The sequence below is a fragment of the Papio anubis genome, chromosome 11, assembly GCF_008728515.1.
Source record: "Papio anubis isolate 15944 chromosome 11, Panubis1.0, whole genome shotgun sequence".
NCBI classification, from domain to species: domain Eukaryota; kingdom Metazoa; phylum Chordata; class Mammalia; order Primates; family Cercopithecidae; genus Papio; species Papio anubis.
In genome coordinates, this window is record NC_044986.1 from 25,775,995 (window position 1) to 25,797,364 (window position 21,370).

The following is a 21,370-nucleotide window of genomic DNA, read 5'->3' on the forward strand; positions in this document are numbered from 1 at the left end:
ATAAAAGAGAGAGAGAGAGACAGAGACAGAGAGATGATCTTAAGCATCTCAATGGTTGTATTCTTTCTATGACCCAACTACAATCTTGTTCTTGGTTGAATTTTTTAGTGCTTACAAGTAAAAATGTCCTAACTTATTAGCAAATAAACAATGATATGGAAACACCAAGTTCAGCCTGTGCTTGTCCACAAAAACCATTGTGCAAAGTGAGGTGACTCAGACACAGAAAGACAAATAACACACGTTCTCACTTGTAAGTGGGAGCTAAATAATGTGTACAAATGGACATAGAGTGTGCAGTGATAGTTAACGGGGACTTAGAAGACAGAGGGGTTGGAGGGGGATAATGAGAAATTACTTCCTGTGTACAATGATCAGTCATCAGGTGATGGATACACTGAAAGCCCTGACTTCACCACTATGTAATATGTCCATGTAACGAAATTACACTTGCAACCCATACATTTATACAAATAAAAAATTAAAAATAAATAAAATAAAGTTAAACCCTCTGGTTGCCTCATAGCCATAGGACTCATCAAATGGAACACATAATGCCTTGCAGCCCCTATTCACCAACCCCTTAACTTACTGTCTTTGTCCAGTAAACAATCTATATAACCAGTCACAGCAACCTTAGAGTTCCAAGATCTTTAAATTTTGTTGTAATGACCATTTTGGTTTAATGATTCCTATTTTCTATTAAATAAAAACTCCACTCACTTATTTGTTACAAAGAAGTCAGAACATCCTGAGGTGTTCACCCGAAATACATACCACTGGTATGAAGCCTTCCAATCCCCAGGAAATGGATTCGCGATCACTTTCTTTCTGTGATACCCCCTGCAATAACACCACAGGACAACATTTCTATTTTTAATGAAGGAAGAAATTAGCAACGGGTATGAGTGAAAAATGTGTGCAAAGAAAAGCCAATCCTACTTGCTTTTAGTCTTATTATTTGAGTAGTCTATGCAGGAAAGTGTAATTTGGTTCCTGAGTTATGAATAATTCTGACAGTTACACTAAGACAGGACACCAAATAATGTTCCTAGACAAATTGAAAATAGTATGTACACATTATATTGCAGCACCAAATGAGGTCATAATGCAAACAGAATGCTCGTTGCAGGAATAGTTATTCCTTAGCAGCTTTGGTCATGCCCTAAGGCCTCTATAAACAGAAGAAGCCCTCCCCAAGTCTTGGGAAAAGGCCAGGGCATTATATTTTGTGTGTAGAGGTGAGAGGCTTATAGTGGTAAATTCTTCAGCATACATTTTTACACGATTCATAAATATTTTTATAAGGAATAATATAATTTAGCTTGTCAGCTCCAAGATAAAAGAAGCCATTTTATCTATAAAGGTGATTCCTGGCAGGCTAGCTGAATATGGAACAAAGAGGGAATTACCTTACCAATAACACAGAAACCTTTCAGCAATAGATTTAAAGATAAAGAAGACAATCTCATTAGGAGGTCTGTAGCTTGTGATTTATGAAGCCAGTCAATCAACCAATAATTATGTGATGAGTAGGAAATGTAGTCAAAGACACAATTTCTGCCTCTAATTTAGCATAATTTCTTGTCATCCTTAGAGAATTTGTTTAGATCTTCATTTTATTTCATCAATATTATAACAATAGCTTTTCTTATCTCTGCTATTAATGTTGTCTCCTTGAACTCTGTAGCCAGAGTTATTTGCTAAGTTGCAAAAGCATTTCTACAATCAGACTTTGTTAGTTCAAATCCTGTCTCTGTTACACTCTAAGTATAAACTTGGTCAAGCTGCCTAACTTCTCAGGATCTTCCTTTCTTCATCTGTGAAATGGAGGTTCAAATAGAATCTACCTGAACTATGTCTAAATTATATGTATATGTCTAAATTATATGTATATGTCTAAATTACTTAGAGTAATGTGTTGCTCTTGGCAAGGGCTCAAGAAATATGAGTTATCTCTATAATGTCAAACCTCCATCCTAAAAACAAACTAGGAATGTCCTACTGCCTATCAAAGCTGGTCTAAATTATTCACCATGACATTGTATAGCATTCAAATCCTGGCTTCAGCATTTTATATCACCTTCTCCTCCCTCATATATTTCTTTTGTCATTTATTCTGAACTCACGGAACTCCATTCTACACAGTCTTTTCATTGTCACTGCTCTCTCTATCCACTATACTCCTCCTTTTCTATTGCATATGGTAAACAGCTGTTCATCCTTCAAGGTGAGTCCCTGAAAGGCAGTGCTCAAGAGTCTTACAAGTGAAATGGTCTGAATTAGAATCTCTTGGCTTCATCACTTACCTCCCAAATGATCTTGGGTAAATTATGTTAATATTTGTGCCTCAGCTTTCTTAGGTGTATTTTTTATGTGCAAATTGTGCTTTAACACTCACAGAGTAGTAGTTATGAAAAGTCAACGAAATAGCACAGCCCCAATACTTAGAACACTGACCGGCATATGGTAGAAGCAGGAATTGTGCCCCAACCCAATTGTTGTCTTCTTTGTGATGTCTTTGCTAATGCTTCAGGACAGAACAAGTCATTTTTTTATGATTTATTTATTAGTCAGGGTTCTCCAGAGAAAACAGAACCCTTAAGATATGTCTCTCTCTCTCTCCCTCTCTAATATAGTTGATAGAGAGAGAGAGAGAGAGAGAGATGATAGAGATAGATAGCTAGATAGATGATAGATAGATAGATGATAGATAGAGATAGATAGATGATAGATAGATGACAGAGATAGATAGATGATAGAGATAGATAGCTAGATAGATGATAGATAGATAGATAGATAGATAGATAAATGGATAGATGATAGATAAATAGATAGATTTTAAGTAACTTGCTCAGTTGATTGACAGTAGGGGAAGGCAAGTCCAAATTCTGCAAAAAATTCTGCAAAAAATGTCTCAGTCTTGAAGCCAAGGCAGTCTGGAGAAGAATTTCTTCCTCTTTGTGGAGACCTCAATCTTATCTCTTAAGACCTTCAACTGACCATCTTCATAATGAAGGGTAATCTGCTTTACTCAAAATCTACTGGTTTAAATGTTAATCACATCTAAAAAGTACCTTCACAACACCTATACTACTGTTTGACCAAACAGCTGGGCACCTTCACCTTGCCATGTTGACACATTAAAAATTAACCATCACAATTCTATAACATTATTCATGCCATTTATTAACTTGAATAGTAACTTTATGAGTATAGGTCTATACTGTAATCTGCTTGAATGGACTGTAATCTGCTTGAATGTTAATAAAAGATCTCCCTTTATTATAGATCTTCATTTTCTTTCATTAAAATTATGACAACAGCTTTCAGTATCTCTGATCTTAATGCTGCCTCCTTGAACTCTGTAGCCAGAGTTATTTTGCTAAATCACAAAAGGATTGTAAGTTCTTTTTGCTAACTCCCAAAAAGAGTGTAAAGATTGTAAACTAACTATGTTAGTTCAAATTCTGGCTCTGTTACTCTCCAAGTATAACCTTGGTCAAGCTGCCTAACTTTTCAGCATTTTGATTTCTACGAAAGGAGACCTTTTATTAGTTATATCTCAAGCACAGTTCCTTAAAAACAGTAGGTTAGGTACATATTGTGGCTCCAAACAAATCAAGATGTAGAAAATTTTCATAATAATACAAATATTCTTACTCCTTAGTCATCCACTGTCCTCCCTACCCCAGGCAATCGCAGATCTGATCTCTATTACTACAGAGTTGTTTCACAAATTCAGGTCTTTATGAGTTATATGGTTTCTTACATTTAGCAAAATATTTGTGAAATTCATTTATTTTCAGTGTATCAGCAGTTTATCCCTTTTTGTATTTGAGTGGTATTCTATTTCATGAATATTTAATATTTTTAATTCATTCATTCATGGACAATTTACAGTTTGGGGCTACTGTGAATAAAATTCTTACGAATATTTGCATTACAAGACTTTTTGTAGATATATGTTTTCATGTCTATTTGTCATGTGATAGGTGGATGGTTAAGTTTACAAGGACTTAATAAATTGTTTATCAGCATAATTGTATCATTTTGTACTTAAACCAGCAATGTATTAGAATTTGAGTTAATTCTGTGTCTCTGCAGAGTTCGGAAAATTTCCGTTTTATTACTTCTAACATTTCAGTGATGGGCAGTGATGCTTTATTGTGTTTTTAATTTACATTTCTTGAATTTTTTTAAAATTATACTTTAAGTTCTAGGGTACATGTGCACAACGTGCAGGTTTGTTACATATGTGTACATATGCCATTTTGGTGTGCTGTACCCATTAACTCGTCATTTACATTAAGTATATCTCCTAATGCTATCCTTCCCCTCCCTCCTCCCCATAATAGGCCCCGGTGTGTGATGATCCCCTTCCTGTGTCCAAGTGATCTCATTGTTCAATTCCCACCTATGAGTGAGAACATGCGGTATTTGGTTTTCTGTTCTTGCAATAGTTTGCTAAGAATGATGGTTTCCAGCTGCATCCGTGTCCCTACAAAGGACACAAACTCATCCTTTTCAATGGCTGCATGGTATTCCATGGTGTATATGTGTCACATTTTCTTAATCCAGTCTGTCACTGATGGACATTTGGGTTGATTCCAAGTCTTTGCTATTGTGAATAGTGCCGCAATAAATATACGTGTGCATGTGTCTTTATAGCAGCATGACTTATAATCCTTTGGGTATATCCCCAGTAATGGGATGGCTGGGTCAAATGGTATTTCTAGTTCTAGATCCTTGAGGAATCACCACACTGTTTTCCACAATGTTGAACTAATTTACAATCCCACCAACAGTGTAAAAGTGTTCCTATTTCTCCACATCCTCTCCAGCACCTGTTGTTTCCTGATTTTTTAATAATTGCCATTCTAACTGGTGTGAGATGGTATCTCATTGTGGTTTTGATTTGCATTTCTCTGATGATGAGTGATGATGAGCATTTTTTCGTGTGTCTGTTGGCTGTATGAATGTCTTCTTTTCAGAAGTGTCTGTTCATATCCTTTGCCCACTTTTTGATGGGGTGGTTTGTTTTTTTCTTGTAAATTTGATTGAGTTCTTTGTAGGTTCTGGATATTAGCCCTTTGTCAGATGAGTAGATTGCAAAAATTTTCTCCCATTCTGCAGGTTGTCTGTTCACTCTGATGGCAGTTTATTTTGCTGTGCAGAAGTTCTTTAGTTTAATTAGATCCCATTTGTCAATTTTGGCTTTTGTTGCTGTTGCTTTTGGTGTTTTAGACATGAAGTCCTTGCCCATACCTATGTCCTGAATGGTATTACCTAGGTTTTCTTCTCTTATTTTTATGGTTTTGGGTCTAACATTTAAGTCTCTAATCCATCTTGAATTAATTTTCGTATAAGGAGTAAGGAAAGGATCCAGTTTCAGCTTTCTACTTACGACATTTCTTGAATATTACTGTGTTATATATTTTTATGTTATCATTGGACTTGTGTCTGTATATATGTGTGTTTGTAACTTTTAAATTATTTGTGTATTTAAAAATTTAAATTTTTATGTAATCACAGCTGTAGCTGTATCTCACAATTTTGATACATCATATTTCATTACCATTCAGTTCAAAATGTTTTCTAATTTCCCTTGTGATTTTCATTTTGACTAATGGGTTATTTAGAAGTGTAACATTTAATGTCCAAATACCTGGGCTTTATTTTCCAATACCTTTAAAAAATTTATTATTAATATAACTACATTTTGACACACAGCATACGCTATATGACCTCAATGTTTCTAAAATTCATTGAAATTTGTTAAATGACACAGTATGTTTTATTTTGGTGCATTTTCTACATATCCTTAAAATAAATGTGTATTATGCAGTTGTTGGGTATAATGTTTTGTAAATGTAATGTCAATCAACTTGGTCGATAGTGCTATTTATCTTCTTAATTTTTTGTCTCCTCTTTTCTCAATATGGACAGAAATATTTTTATTTCTTCTTCTACTTCTATCAGTTATTTTTCATGTATTTTGAGGTTCTGCTATTAAATTCATGTACATTTAGGTATTTGTGTTTTATGTAACAGTTAACTATTTTTCATTATGAATTATCCTTATTTTAATGCCTTTTAATAGTTAACATTCCAAAGCCTTCTTTGATGTTAATATAGCCACTTCAGCTTTCTTTGGATTAGTATTTGGTATATCCTATCTCATCTCTTTTGTTTGTTACCTATCTGTGGTTTTATATTTAGAGATCATTTCTCATAGAATACATGTAGATTTAACTTGCCTTTTTATACAATCTGAAACTATCTGACTTTTAATTACTATGTTTAATTCATTTTCCTTTAATGTAAGTATTGGTACAACTTGCTTTAAGTCCATCTTCTTGATATCATTATTAACCTTTCTATATCTTCTTTACATCATTTTTTTTTGCCTTCCTTTGGAATAATTATTATTTAGAATTCTATATTATGTACTCTATTTTCATGTTACCTATAACCTTGTGTTAATCATTTTTCAGTGATTATTCTAGGGTTTATAATATGCTTCCTTAACTTATCAGAATCCATCTTCAAATAACTATCATGCCCCTTCACATATATTGTAACTCACATTTTTCCCTCAACCTTCTTTTATGTTCCTATGGTCATAATGTTATCATTGCATATGTTATAAACCCCACAATACGTGGTTATTATTTTTTCTTTATAGTCAATTGCCTCTTAAATAAATTAGAAAAATTAGTTTCTTTTATTATATATTTTGTCGAATTTAACATTTATGGCTGTCTTCCTTCTTTTGTTTAGATCTGAGTTGTATCTGATATCATTTTCCTTTCAGCTGAATTGGATATATTTTAATATTTTATGTGCTGTCATTCGACTAGTACTTCATTATTTTTCAATATACCCATTTACAGCTCTCTCTGAGCCGCTGCATCCCATGTTTTGATATATTGTATCCTCATTTTCATTCATCTCAAAGTCTTTTCTGATTTTCCTTTTTTTAAATCATATTGATTACTTAGGAGTGTATTATTTGATTTTACATATTCATAATTTTCTGAATTTCCTTTTGTCATTGATTTCTCATTTCAATGCACTGTGGCTGGAAAACATACTTTACATGATTTTAATTATTGCATATTTATTGAGAATTGTTTTATGGCATAATATATGGTTTATGCTGAAGAATCCTGCTGTTGTTGGGTGGAGCATCCTATAGATATGTTTGTTAATCTAATTGGTGTATAGTGTGAACTCAGTCTTCTTTTTTCCTGATTGATCTTTTTAGGAGTTGTTCTATACATTATTGAAAGTGATGTATTGAAGACTCTAATACTCCTACTAGTTTCTGCCAAGGGCCTCTTTACATGTGTTAGTGCTTGCTATCAATGCTTGGGCAGGAAGTTTATAATTCGGTCTTAGCCTTAACTTCTTGATCGCACAGAGCCTCAAGATCAGAGAGAAGTAAGAGTGTAGAGCCTTCTCGAGGTTTTTCATGGGCATGTGCATAGTTCTGGGCATGAGTACAGCCATATGTATGTGCATGTGGTCTTCTACATTCCCAAAAATATATCAGATTTTCAAAATAGCTCTCTATGAACCTCCATTTCACTAACATTTTCCACTATTATTTTCATAGTTCCTTTTTTATTTTCATATTTCCTTGGAGCTGTTTTGGCCCCAACTTGTACTTCCAACTCAGGTAAATGTGATGATAAACAACTGATACACACACACACACACACTCTCACACAAATACAGACACCCCTGGGTTAAATTGTGCTCACACCATGTGAGCTTGCAGTCAGATCAAATAAAAGACAGTTGAGGTGATTAGTTCAAAGGATACAAAACTTCAATTTTATAGGAGGCATAAGTTCAAGAGATCTATTGTACAATGTGGTGATTATAATTAATAACAATGTATTTCAGTCTTAAAAGTCACTTAGAGCATAGCATTTGATTGTTGCCACCACAAAAAAAATATGTGAAGTAGTACTTATGTTAACTTGATTTAGCCATTCTACAATGTATTTATATTTTAAAACAACATGTTGTACACAAAAATATACAATTTTTGTAGATTTAAAAAAGACAAATGACTGAAGTTTAATAGGAAACTGTCAGACAGACTAAATATAAACAATTTGGGGGAATGGGTTTTTGGAGGAGCTCCCACTAACCCTGTTCTGTCCCTTCTGGGGGCAGATCAGTTCTTAGTTTTCACCATGATTGTGGGACTATTAGTTTTTGAGGCTACCACAGAGCTGGAGAGAGGGAAAGGGGAATACGACAAGTTAAAATACACAATGTTCACCATTCTTACCAATGTTTAGTCATTTATTTTAAATAATTGCTCCACAAATTGATACAAATGTTTGGTTAATTTCTCGAGTTTTGAAAGAATTTGAGTTTGACAATTTTTGCAACTGTACTCATTACTTTATGGAGAAGAGAATTTTCCGATGTCCTTACAACATCATTTGTACTGATGTCACCCAGATGTAATTTTATTTTATTTTTATTCTTTTGTAAGTAATGTTTTTATTCCCCTTCTGGTGCTTTAATTTGTTCATCTTTATCTATCTTTTTAGCAATCTGATTATAATATGCCCTTTCTTGGTGATTTCTTGATTCAGGTTATTTTAGCTTCTTGGCTTTGTAAGCTGATTTATTTTTCCTAAAATTTTAACAGTGTTGGCTTTTTTTTCCCCTAGCAACACCATCTCTTTTTTCCTTCTCTTACTCTAATTATGCATGTGTAGAAAATCTGATAATGCCACTGATCCTTGAGTATTTGTAATCCTTTTATTTTCCTGATTAAGTTGCATAATTTCTATAACTATTTAGTTATATTCATTGTTTCTTTTTCTGCTATATCTAATCTGTTGACATGCCAGTGATTTTTTCTTAAGTTCTAAGATATATTTTTCATCTCTACAAATTCTATTAGGTTACTTTTTAAATTACCCATTTCTGTGTGCATTATCTTTATTTTTCCTTTAATTCATTGAATTTATTTATAATAAATATAGTAACATCCTTCTTTGCAAATCCCATAATACCTCTTATTTTTAGCATGTTTCCAATGATTAATTTCCCTCTTGGCTATGGTAAATATTTTAAATTTCTTCTCATGACTAGTCATTTTTCATTGTTGCAAAATGTGAATTTTCTGAAGTTGTATGCTTGATTTTATGTTCTGTCTAACTTTACAGGTCACTGAACTTTGATGTATCAGGCAATTAAATTACTTATGGAAAAACTTAATTCTTTCAAGATAAATTTTGGCTTCATTGGGATAAGTTTAGAGAAGGCTTTATATGTTAGCTAGTTTGACACTACAAATGCTTCTTGGGTTTCTACTGAATATGCCAGCTGTTCAGAATGACTCTCCGCTCTAGTTGGTTAAAACTTGAAAACCTCCAATCCCTGTGTGAACTCTTGGATTTATTTAGCGTTTAGTTTCTTGGTAATTCTTTGCTCAGTCTCATGGAGTTTCACATGTTTCTAGTAGTTAACCCCAAGGTCACAAGGACTTGAATGTAGATTTCTGATATTCTTCCTGCACTCTAAACTCCAAGTTCAACTCAGCACACCTACTGTTATATTACTCTACTTCTCAAATTGTGATCTAGAAATTATCGCTAGCCAGGATAATTATAGGACTGACATTATACTAATTACCTTGCCATCAGGGATCAGAGTCTTGCATGGCCTGTTGGCTGACAATTGAAAAAAGTTGTTACACTTACTTTGTTGTTTTCTCTTTGTTGGAAGTAGGAGAGTTAAGTCTAGTTTCAGCTATAGAATCAAGGTTGGAAGAAGTTACAAGCTTTCCAGTTTATTTTTAATTCCTTGTTATTTTGGTCTTTTCCTTCCAAAAATTAATTTTTATAAATGGTAATATAAAATTGAACTAAAATATTTATTAACAGTAATAGTGGGAAAGCATAGGTATCTTGCTTAACCCCCTCCCTTGCCCAATAAACCTTCTGAAAGCAATTACTTTTCTTTCTTTTACCTGTTTATTGAAACAGATTAGGCATTAATTCTCCGGATTTTCTTCCCAATGCTGATGCTGATTTGTTACTCTTGGTTAAGAATATTTCTTTTGTGCATTCCTAAGCCAGTCCTACTCTCAATACATTAATGCTAGTATAGTCTTATTTTATTATTATTTTAAAATGTTATTCTTTTCCTTTTTTTCTCAGTTGTTTTGAGATGACATGTCACTCTGTCACCCAGACTGGAGTGCAGTGAGCTGCAATCTCAGCCCCCTGCAACCTCTGCATCCTGGGCTCCAGGGATCCCTCCCACCTCAGCCTCCTGAGTAGCTGGGACCACAGGCATGCACCACCATGTAGCTAATTTTTACTACTATATTCAAGGATGAAACAAGAAGTTAATTAATCACATCAGTTTGTACCAAGATATCTGCATTGACACATTCAGATGAGAAGTGTTATAGAACAGTGATTAAAGCCCCTGTCTTTAGATTTAAACATTCCCATTTCTGGCACTTACAAACTTTGTAGCCTTATGCAAGTTGCAGAACTCACTATATTTCATTTTTATAATGGCTACAGTGAGAGTGCCTACTTCGTAGACATTTTTCCTGAGAAGGAAATAAGATAATGCCAGTATACTGCTTAGCCTAGTATATACCGTATCTGTTCCATGGTAAGCACATTTTTTATCAATATGCTAGAGAAGAAGAAAGAGGCATTAGAGGGAAGAGGAGCAGGAATAGGAAGAAGAAGAGGAAGAGGAAGGAGAAGGGGAAGGGGAAGGGGAAGGGGAAGAAGAAGGAGAAGGAGAAGGAGAAGGAGAAGACTGAAAGAAGTCATAAAGTTCCAAGAATTATCAAGTATTGTAGGAAGCCTTGGGTGGGCTCTTGCAAACTTAATTTTTAATAAGGGAGTTTAGCTCTGCCATTGTGAAGGACAAAATCAGCTCATTAAAAAAAAAATAAGCCCATTACTATTGATAGGTAAGCTATCTAACTTTACTTCTCTACCAGGGGAATATTTGATCTGTCACTTGTTAACTACATTAGTTAAACACCTTGAAAAGTTGTAGTAGTAATTCACTAAGGGCAATACCTACCATATCATTCTAACACTTCTGTGTTACAGCCAGGGACAGTTACACAGCACCACTGTTTCCAGGGCTTCTAGATAACTTCCAGTCAATGCTTCAAACCTCTCCTGACAGAAAGTCAGAGACAGAACCTGCCATGTTCCCAAACACAGGTTGCCCCTAAGTACATACTCAGTAATAGAATTAAGGTTTCATATAGGTGAACAACTATATTATTATATATTAGTCCATCTTTACACTGCTAGAATAAAATTCACCTAGGAAAATAACCTGCTATAAACAAAAATATAAAGCTACATAGAGATCATGTTAGAATTTAACTGTCTCTGCCTTTCACATTGAGTAAAACTGGGCTGCTGCATTACATCTGGCAGATGTGGATATAGTTACTTATACAAAATCAGCATGCTAGCTTAGGAACCACTTTCATAACCAACTTATTTACTTCGGTTTTCATCATATGTAGATATAGATATGCACACACGTATGTGTGTGTGTGTATGTGTGTGTACAACTTCATAGTTTCTGTGGACAAAATAAAATGCAGGACAAGGAAAATACCAGATAGAAGGCCAATTTTATTTGGAATAAGTGTGTTGTTGATCACAAATGTGTGACTTCTATGTGACATAAAGATCATAATACAATATCCACTCCAAGCAGTCCATCTTAACACTGAACCTCTTCTCATTCCAGACAGGCAGTTGCCCATGAGAAAGCACATTTAAAAAAAAAAAAAATAAGTCTCCATTGTCAGCATATGCCTCACTGATTCTACCACAACTGAAAGGTACTTAAGAGTTGCATTTAGAACATGTGCCTTAGGGCACACGACGTATTTGTTGATTAAAAATGGGGACAGGAACTGTTTACTGGTTTGTTTGTGCCAGAAATTTTACATTTATTCTCATAATAACCATGCAAGATAGTTTGTTTTATAAATTAAGAGAGGAAGGCTCAACGATGGTGTCTAAGGATACAGCTGGTATGTTACAAAGCAGAGGCCAGTTCTATATTTATTCAAAGTTTATTCATTCTCTGTTACATCAAGATGAAAATAGAAAGAAAAAGGTAGATGGGATGATCTTTATTGTATATGTCAAACCAAAAGTGAACTGGGCAATATTAGGCAAGAAGGAATTATTAGAGGCTATTGAGATAGAGGAAAATGACCAAAAATAAGTCTGAATTCAACTCACTGAAACAAACAAATAATAACTAAAAAAAGAAGTGGAGTTTTAAGAACTGGGATGAGGGAGAGATCATAGGCTACCTAGGTTTGCTAACTGGCGTTACCCAACGAAAAAGTAAACCTTCTGATATCTTCATTACAGGAGGTAGTTGTACAACTTGGGTTAAAGCCCTCAGCTCCCACAGAAAATGAAAGATACGGTCACTCTCTTCCTTGATGATTATACTTCAAAGAGATGATGCTAGATTTTTGAGGAAGACATTCCTGGATGATAAAACTGGCAAGATGCTTTTTAAATGATCTACGTCTCAAAGGGGCAGAAAAGGGATTTATAAGTAAGAGTTTCTAAAGTAAATGCTCTAAGACAAAGGAAGTCAAGAGTCTAGGGACAGAAGGAATCCCCTCCAATGTTTAATCAAGCTGAGAGAAACATTAAGGCAACGCTGATCAATATGTATACAATAGTCTCCTTTATCCCCAGTTTTGCTTAATGGGATTTCAGTTACCCAAGGTCAACCATAATCCAAAAATGTTAAGTGGAAAATTCCAGAAAACATACAGAGCTTTTAAATTATTCCCAGTAGCATGATGAAATCTCACACTGTCCTGCTCCGGCCCACCCAGGATGTGAATCATACCTTTGTCCAGTGTATCCATGCTGTATACCACACCTGCTCACTAGTCACTTCAGAGTCCTCTTATTTATCACATCATATAAACATAATACATGTGGAGTCCAGGACTATCTGCGAACTCAGGCATCCACTGGAATCTTGGAACATATCCTAGTAGATAAGAGAGGGCTTCTGTATGTCTCTGCCTAGCTTCTTCCCTCTTCGTTGCCTATTGTGTCTTTCTAATATTTCTCTGTCTCCCTATTTATCATCTCATTATTGGCAAAGGATTTTAAAAGTGTAAAATATGAATCTTATGAAAATATAAACACTCCTAATAGCTCACTATTAAAGTAAGCTTTGCCTATGGATAATGGCCCTATTATTCATGAAAGCCTTCCCTCTGGACATTTTTTTCTGTCTTACACCTTTTAAAACCATTTCGGGCCGGGCGCGGTGGCTCAAGCCTGTAATCCCAGCACTTTGGGAGGCCGAGACGGGCGGATCACGAGGTCAGGAGATCGAGACCATCCTGGCTAACACGGTGAAACCCCGTCTCTACTAAAAAATACAAAAAACTAGCCGGGCGAGGTGGCGGGCGCCTGTAGTCCCAGCTACTCGGGAGGCTGAGGCAGGAGAATGGCGGGAACCCGGGAGGCGGAGCTTGCAGTGAGCTGAGATCCGGCCACAGCACTCCAGCCTGGGCGACAGAGCAAGACTCCGTCTCAAAAAAAAAATAAAATAAAATAAAATAAAATAAAACCATTTCTTCCAGTGATTCCTCATGTCCTCCAAGGATCATAGTCTAACATGGGTTGTCTAAAATTATGTGTTGTTGTGCTGTTACTGTTTTCCTTCATTTGTCTTTAGAGTTTTTCTACTGATGCATTTCATTGTCTTTTTTCCCAGTGTTCCCACATATAAATATTAGGTAAATCATGTGTGATATTGTAAGCAGCAGCAAATCCATATGAGTCTGCAGCAATCTAAATTCTTACCTTTCCAGAAGAAAGAAATTGACCAATAGGCATAAGGCAGAGTGAGAGATGGAGGCAAGTTTCAGAGCAAGAGAGAGCATTTATTAAACAGTTTTAGAACAGGAATGATAGGAAGTACACTTGGAAGAAAGCCAAATGGGTGACTTGAAAGATTTAAGTCAGCAGTTTGACCTTAGACTTGGGTCTTATACATTGGCATGCCTCTGGGGTTGTGTTACTTCTCCCTTGATTCTTCCCTTGGGGTGGGCGGTCTGCATGTGCAGTGGCCTATCAGCACTTAGGAGGTGAGCATGCACTGTGTGTGTATTACTGAAGTTGAGCACATGCTCACTTGAGGTGTTTTCCCTTACCAGTTGAGTGTCCTAGAGGAAGGTCATATACCAGTTAGACTCCACCATGTTGCCTCTTAATGCACATGCTTGAGCCCACTTGCCCGACTTCTGAGAACTTACCTGGAAGCAGCTGATCACCAGTTTCAGGTGTTTTCTATCTATTGGGAGGCTGCCTTTCCCTGACACTGGCTGCAACCAATTATTATTTTAGGCAGACTTTTAACAACTGCCTGACCATCACCTTATGGTCGCCTGAACATTCATGGCGGGTGGGGGCCCTCTCCTTCCCTGCTCATATGTGTCTAACAACTTACTGTAACAATATGTGCTTGGATTAATTTTTAGATATTCATCTTGCTTTCTTAACTAGAGAGTTGTGGAAAAAATGAAACAGAGGCTTGGTGAAATGAGAGTCTTAGGAGTGCCTGAAAGCATTGCATTTCCCTAGCTGAGCCTCTCTCGTTTTCTCTTCTGTCTCTCTCTTCCACTCTCTCTCTCTCTCTTTCTCTCCCTCTCCCACTTTCTGTGTCTCTCTGTCTCTCTCCCTCCTTCATTTATAGCTATCTCCTTCATTTATAGCTCTCCCCTTCATTTATCATTCTAAACTCTAGTCTGCTGTATCTGAGTTCTTTCGCCAGCCCTGGTAAACTCACAGAGAGGTCCTACATGACAAAAAGCAAAGTTGAAGGGAAATAACTTGAGAAGGATGCATTTGAAACACAGCTCTGTTCACTCTTCGAATAACTCCTCTGGGTAAATGCTGTTACCCTGAAAATATGATCTTGGAAGACGAATATTTGAAAAATGAGCCCATTATAAGAATATAAACAGTAAAGGGAACTTCACATATAGCAGAAAATTAGAAGGAATATAAAAAATGCCAATAGTAGGAAAGCCTAGGTTGTTATCTATCAAGTGATAATGCTATCCATCCTACTACATTAAGCATAAGTCTAAATTCTGAAACATTCACAAAGAGGATGAAAGCAGGGAAGCTGACTTACAAATTAGAACTCTGGTTTAATAAATGCCATGCTGCCCAGACAAAGGGGGAAGAAATGAACAAAGGTAAATGTCCATCCACAAGTGTTTTTAAAATCTTTTGCTTTTTCGAACATTTCACTTATGAAATGAGAATGAAATATATAAATTTATATTTATATAAATGTAAATATAAACACACACGCTTTGTATAGTATATTGAAACTTTCTGTAGACAGAAAAGAGATAGACTAGATCTTTCCAGGATTTCTGTCTTCCAGGTATATTTAAATATTATATTTTTGTGAAAAATCAATGAGAGTCCTGTTGGTGGTAGACTCAGTGATGGAGGGGACATAGGGTCCTCAAGACTGACCATAGAAGTTAACCTCAGAACAGCCTCATGGTCTGATGACATTAGCTCCTTTGTCATCCACAAGAGCCAGAATTCAATCATCACTACTACACTTAGATAGAAGCCTTCCAATGGAATGAAGGCAAATAAGACACTTGACCCATGGAAGACATGCCAACAATGGCAGGAGAAAGCCTGGGGAATGGGCAGTTTACAGGGGCCTCATTCCTAAGGGCCCTTTATTTATCAAGATTGTAATGACCCTCTGCATTTTTACTACTATTAACACTCAACTAGAAATTTTCTTGTCTCTTTTCCCTTACACCGTATTTCTAAAAAGCAAGCTGAGGAAATAATGACTGTATATGAGACAAGTACACTGATTAAGTATCCAGGAAAACCAGCCAATGGTACCATTGAATTATTTATTATGAACACATATTTTAAACTGGCAACAAATTGTACTGGAGAATATAAATCGCCTGGAGTACTAAAGAGCCTAGTTGCGCATTTACTTAATAAAGGTATGGATGACATGCAAGTGATTTTCCATTAGATATACCTTTCTTTTGTACTCTTAAATGAATATTTTGAATAACCCTCAACAACCTTTATTCAGTGATAGATAATCCAGTTCATGCATATTCTGAAGTCACAAAATATTGAAGCTTCAAATGAAACTCTGTCAAGTACCTTGAGTTAAGAAGAACATTCAGTAAATCGATGAATTAAGGGAAAGAGGGACATTCAGCAAACTAACAAAGTAGGGGTCTACTTATTCTCCTGTGAAAAGAAATTTATTTTTCACATGCTTAAAGTTAATGGTTAATTGTAAAAACAGAAGTTGAAGAAAGTCTTGAAGTGATAAAATATATGAAGTTAAAACAAAAATGTGAAAACAAAAACACATTTTAATGGACACTAATGCCTTAATTAGGCTAGACCATTACATTGTGAACAAATTACTGTCCTTGATGGACAGACATATGAATAATGAATTTGGTGATTTTTTTTTTTTTTTTTACTGCTTCAGATCTGAGATAGTTAATGATCTTTATTTATGATGTATATTTATGAAGCATTTGTCACCGATCTTTGTGTTGTTAAGGAGGCTGGTGGGTGCTCACCTGTTCTTTCTATAGTGTACTTACGTGACTGTCCTTAATTTGTGGTCAGAAGTGCTATTTGGGAGCCTGTGGTTTTAACTGACTTTGATGCACGATTCCTGGTTGGTTCAAAGTACTTGCTCAGAATCAGCTGCCCTTACCTTTCAATTTTATATTGAACAAGCCTGTCTATTGCTACATTTCTGGTTTGTCTCCTGTTCTCCTCCTTCTTTGTCATGCAGACATCAGGATACCTGTAAAGTGGTCCCACTGTTTTTGCTCACTCACTGCAGCTCTTTGCTTCTAGGTGGAGTGAGACTTGTAAGCATAGTACATTGTGCTACTGGGAATTACAGAGATCCCAATTTTTTCTCATTAAATTATCTACAAGGAAATTAAGAACAGAAATTGTATTCTGCCACTTACAAACATGGAGAAATTTATTTCAATCCCATCTGGGATGGGATTTTTATTTAACCCAAAAAGAAGAAAAGAGGGAAAAAAGAATAAAAGAGAGAAAGATGGGGGGCGGTGGGGAAGGGGAAAAGAGAGGGAAAAGCAAAGGCAGGAAGAAGAAAGGAAGGAATCAAATCAAAGGTTGATGTTTTCTATCTATCATTTAAGCTTTTTACTATTGCATATTAATGAGCAATATCCATTCTAGCCTCCCCACCCCCCATTTCCGGCTTATCAAACAACCAACAAGGGCAAAGATGGCAGATATAACAGTTGTGACTTGTTTACTCTGGAGCCAGCCCCTATTTTCAGGTTGAAATTAGATCACATATCATCTTGGTGGTTAAGTACAGGTGTCATTGCTGCTGGCCAGGTTTTTGGGGAAGGCTACAAGATGACTGAGATCCCTGGTGCGGCTCTGAGGCAAGAAATCTGCCTCCCTTCACTCTACTCACCATTTATAATGATCGCACCTTTCTTCCATCATTCCCCTTGATTTCATGAGCTGCGAGTGTTCCGGGAGAACGTGCTTGATTCTCCTCAAGAGTTCTGTGTTCTGGCATTGTTTGCTGGCTTGGTTCCAAATAGCTTAGTCCCCAAAAAATTCAAGGTGGAAGGGTGACATGGATAGTGATATATACTATGATAGCTGATTTGAGTGGTGATGGGGCTTTAAAGTTAACCACTAAGCTATAGGAGATTGGTGAAAACCTTTATGAGAGAGGTTCTCATCCATATCCACCATGCTGCTCACTGGTGGCCGTACGGAGCCATTGTAAACAACAGCACAGCTCACTGGAGATGCCTGCCCCTTGTAGCATTAAAACAGCTACCCCAAACCCATTGAACTCTTCTATAAAACCCCATTAATATGAATCCAAGATTCCATAAAAATTAGCAGAGATATCCTATTGAGAACAAGGAACTTGAACTGATTTCATAGCCTTCAAAACCAAGCACAAGGTTTGTGAAATATGAATTTTTTAAATTTGTCTGTCATCTCTCCCCTCTCTTCCCTGCACCATGTCCCTGTTCTTTCTAATTTACTCTCCTTTAACCCTTCCTGATTTCATGTCTCCAGAACCACCTTTTGCCTCATCTCTGCTGTGAAACATATACCACTACTATTTGGGAAAAAATGACTGGTTTGGGTTTTAAAAGAGTATCTCTACTTGGTCTTTCTAAAAATCTCCTCTTCATCTTCAGCAGAAAATCCATTAGCTCCATGAATCAACACATCCTATCCAGAACTTCTCTCCTCCTTCCAACAATCTCATTCAGTGATCCCAGTACATGGCATCACTATCTTTAGTATCCAAGTACAGAAATTCCTTTAATTTTTTCTCAAATCTCACATCTAATTGTCACCAATAGATGTTGAATTTGCATTAGACATTATTTCTCAAGCTGTCAACTCTTTATTAATCACAGAAGTTGGCCGGGCGCGGTGGCTCAAGCCTGTAATCCCAGCACTTTGGGAGGCCGAGGCGGGTGGATCACAAGGTCAGGAGATCGAGACTATCCTGGCTAACATGGTGAAACCCCGTCTCTACTAAAAATACAAAAAACTAGCCGGGCGCGGTAGCGGGCGCCTGTAGTCCCAGCTACTTGGGAGGCTGAGGCGGGAGAATGGCGTGAACCCGGGGGGCGGAGCTTGCCGTGAGCCGAGATCGCGCCACTGCACTCCAGCCTGGGAGACACAGTGAGACTCCGTCTCAAAAAAAAAAAAAAAAAAAAATCACAGAAGTTACCAATGTATTTTTTCCCCACTGAATTACTGTAAGAACCACAAACCTATTGACTTCAGTCTTGTTTCTTATTATCTATATTTCTGTGTTATCAGTATGATTTTACTAAAATACAAATTAATTGTTTCTTCCCTGTTTAAAATCCCATGATGGCTTCCTAAATCTCAGAGTATGAAAGTCAAAAAGCCTTAGGATTCATACCAGGTTCTTCATGATCTGTCAGCTTTCTGGCATTATATGCTAATTTCCCCCAAGTATATTCTTTGATTCCATGTCCATTTAAAGTGTCATGCTTCCAAGCTGGGTGCAGTGCCATGTGCCTGTAGTCTCAGATACTCAGGAGTCCAAGGCAGGAGAGATACTTGAGGCCAGGAGTTCAAGGATACAGTGTGCTATGATCGTTCCTATGAATAGCCACTGCATTCCAGCCTGGGCAACCTAGCAGGACCCATTTCTAAATTTACAAAGAAGGAACTTAATTTTTTTTAAAGTGTCATGCTTTCAAATGACTCTGCACCTATGCACGTGAGCACACTGTTTCCTCTTAGAATCCATCACTCACATTTATTTCCCTAGACCTCAGAACAGGCTCAAACATCATCTCCTATCACACTCTCCTTATAAAACAATAAATTTTACTTAGTTGTTTATTTTTTTACTCTGTATTACACTATTTTCTAATTCATTTTGTTTTTAGTTTTCCACAGAGCTGTAAGCTTACAATGCCAGGGCTTATATTTCAGTTTTTCTTTATTCTAGGGGACTAGCTTAGTGTGTGAAGTTTCTCTCTCACACTCTCTCTCTCCCCCTCCCCCATCTGTCTGTCTCTCTCTCATCTCTTTCATATGTTTATGAGAGAGAATATATACATGTCTTAGTCCATTTGGGCTATGATAATAAAAATATGATACACTGGAAAGATTATAAAACAACAAAATTTTTTTTATAGTTCTGAAATCCGGGAAGTCCAAGATAAAAGTGCCAGCAGATTTTGTGTCTACTGGGTACCCACACCTGGTTCATAGCCAGCCATCTCTTTGCTGTGTCTTTACATGGCAGAAGGGGGAGAGAGCTCTCTGAAGCACCTTATATAAGGGCATGGATCTCATTCATAAGAGATCCATCCTCATAATCTGATCACCTTCAAAAACCCCCACCTCCAAATACCATCACATTGGGAAATTTGCTTTCAAGAAGTAAATTTGTAAATTTTGGGGGGCAACAAACATGTGGGGTGTGTGTGCATGTGAGAGAGAGACAGACAGAGCGTGTCTCCACCATTCAGTATAGATTTGTTGAGCAAGTGAATCACTAAAATAAATTTAGAAATAAATAAGAAATTTCAGTTCCAGCAAAGAAGGAGAAACTAGAGCTACGTTTGCCTCCCTGCACAAAACAACTTGAAAAATAAAATGCATGAAACAACAGTTTTCAAGACCTTGGACATCAGGCAGCAGAAGACAATGACCCCTGAAAATAAGAACGAACAGAATGAACTCTATGATTAACAGTTTACTGCTGGGAGAGCATATCTAAGTCATGGGATGGCAGGGTCCTCACCCAGTAGAGCCTGGCAGTCTCCTAGAGTTGAGCAGACAGAGCTGAGAGTCAGGGGAAGCAAAGGCAACTAGAGTTCTCAGTGCAGAATACAGGAGAGGAGAGACCTGCACAGAGGAGCACAAACATTCAGATTTGTCGTACGCGTTTAATAAACTGTCATTATCAACGTCATTAGAAAATGGATGTCTTGGCCGGACGCGGTGGCTCACGCCTGTAATCCCAGCACTTTAGGAGACCGAGGCGGGTGGATCACGAGGTCAGGAGATCGAGATCATCCTGGCTAACACGGTGAAACCCCGTCTCTACTTAAAGTACAAAAAATTAGCCGGGCGAGGTGGCCGGCGCCTGTAGTCCCAGCTACTCGGGAGGCTGAGGCAGGAGAAGGGCGTAAACCCGGGAGGCGGAGCTTGCAGTGAGCCGAGATCGCGCCACTGCACTCCAGCCTGGGCGACAGAGAAAGACTGCGTCTCAAAAAAAAAAAAAAAAAAAAAAAAAAGGCTGTCTTTATTCCTGATAATATTATTTGCTCTGAAATCTAGCTTTATGATATTTACATAGCCACGCTAGCTTTGATTTAATTAGTGTTAGAGCGCTCTTCTTTTCCATCCTTTTAACCAATTTCTGTCTTTCTTTATATTTCAAGTGGATTTTATTAAGACCGCAAACACCTGTGTCTTACTTTTTGAGCCAAATTGATAGTCTTTTAATTGGGCTATGTAAACCATTTAATTTTAAGGGATTATTGATAAGGCTGTGTTTTAAATCTACCATCTTAATTGTCTTCTATTTATTCACTTATTCTTGTCCCTTTTTTTTCTGCCTGTTTTTTGGCTTTGTGTATATAAATAGTCTCTATCTACAGTCTAGGTTTACGGCTTGGAAAATGTAATTGTGAACAAAAATAACTGTTTGTATTATGATTATTCCATTGTTAAAAACAATA

The 21,370-nt window shown here is 36.7% G+C and overlaps 1 long non-coding RNA gene across 6 annotated transcripts in view; it reads right to left on the reverse strand.

Moving 5' to 3' along the window:
* The window catches only part of LOC110744168, a 65,027-nt gene extending 46,385 nt beyond the window's left edge, over positions 1-18,642 (reverse strand). For 3 of the 6 annotated variants that reach the window (XR_004176897.1, XR_004176899.1, XR_004176895.1), the window contains exons 1-3: positions 17,575-18,642; positions 12,916-13,062; positions 778-843 (exon numbers count right to left, since the gene is read on the reverse strand). This is a non-coding gene — a long non-coding RNA (uncharacterized LOC110744168). The remainder of the gene's footprint in view (positions 1-777; positions 844-12,915; positions 13,063-17,574) is intronic. The other 3 variants (XR_004176898.1, XR_004176896.1, XR_004176900.1) reach the window with 2 other exon arrangements.
* Positions 18,643-21,370: the final 2,728 nt, after the last annotated feature.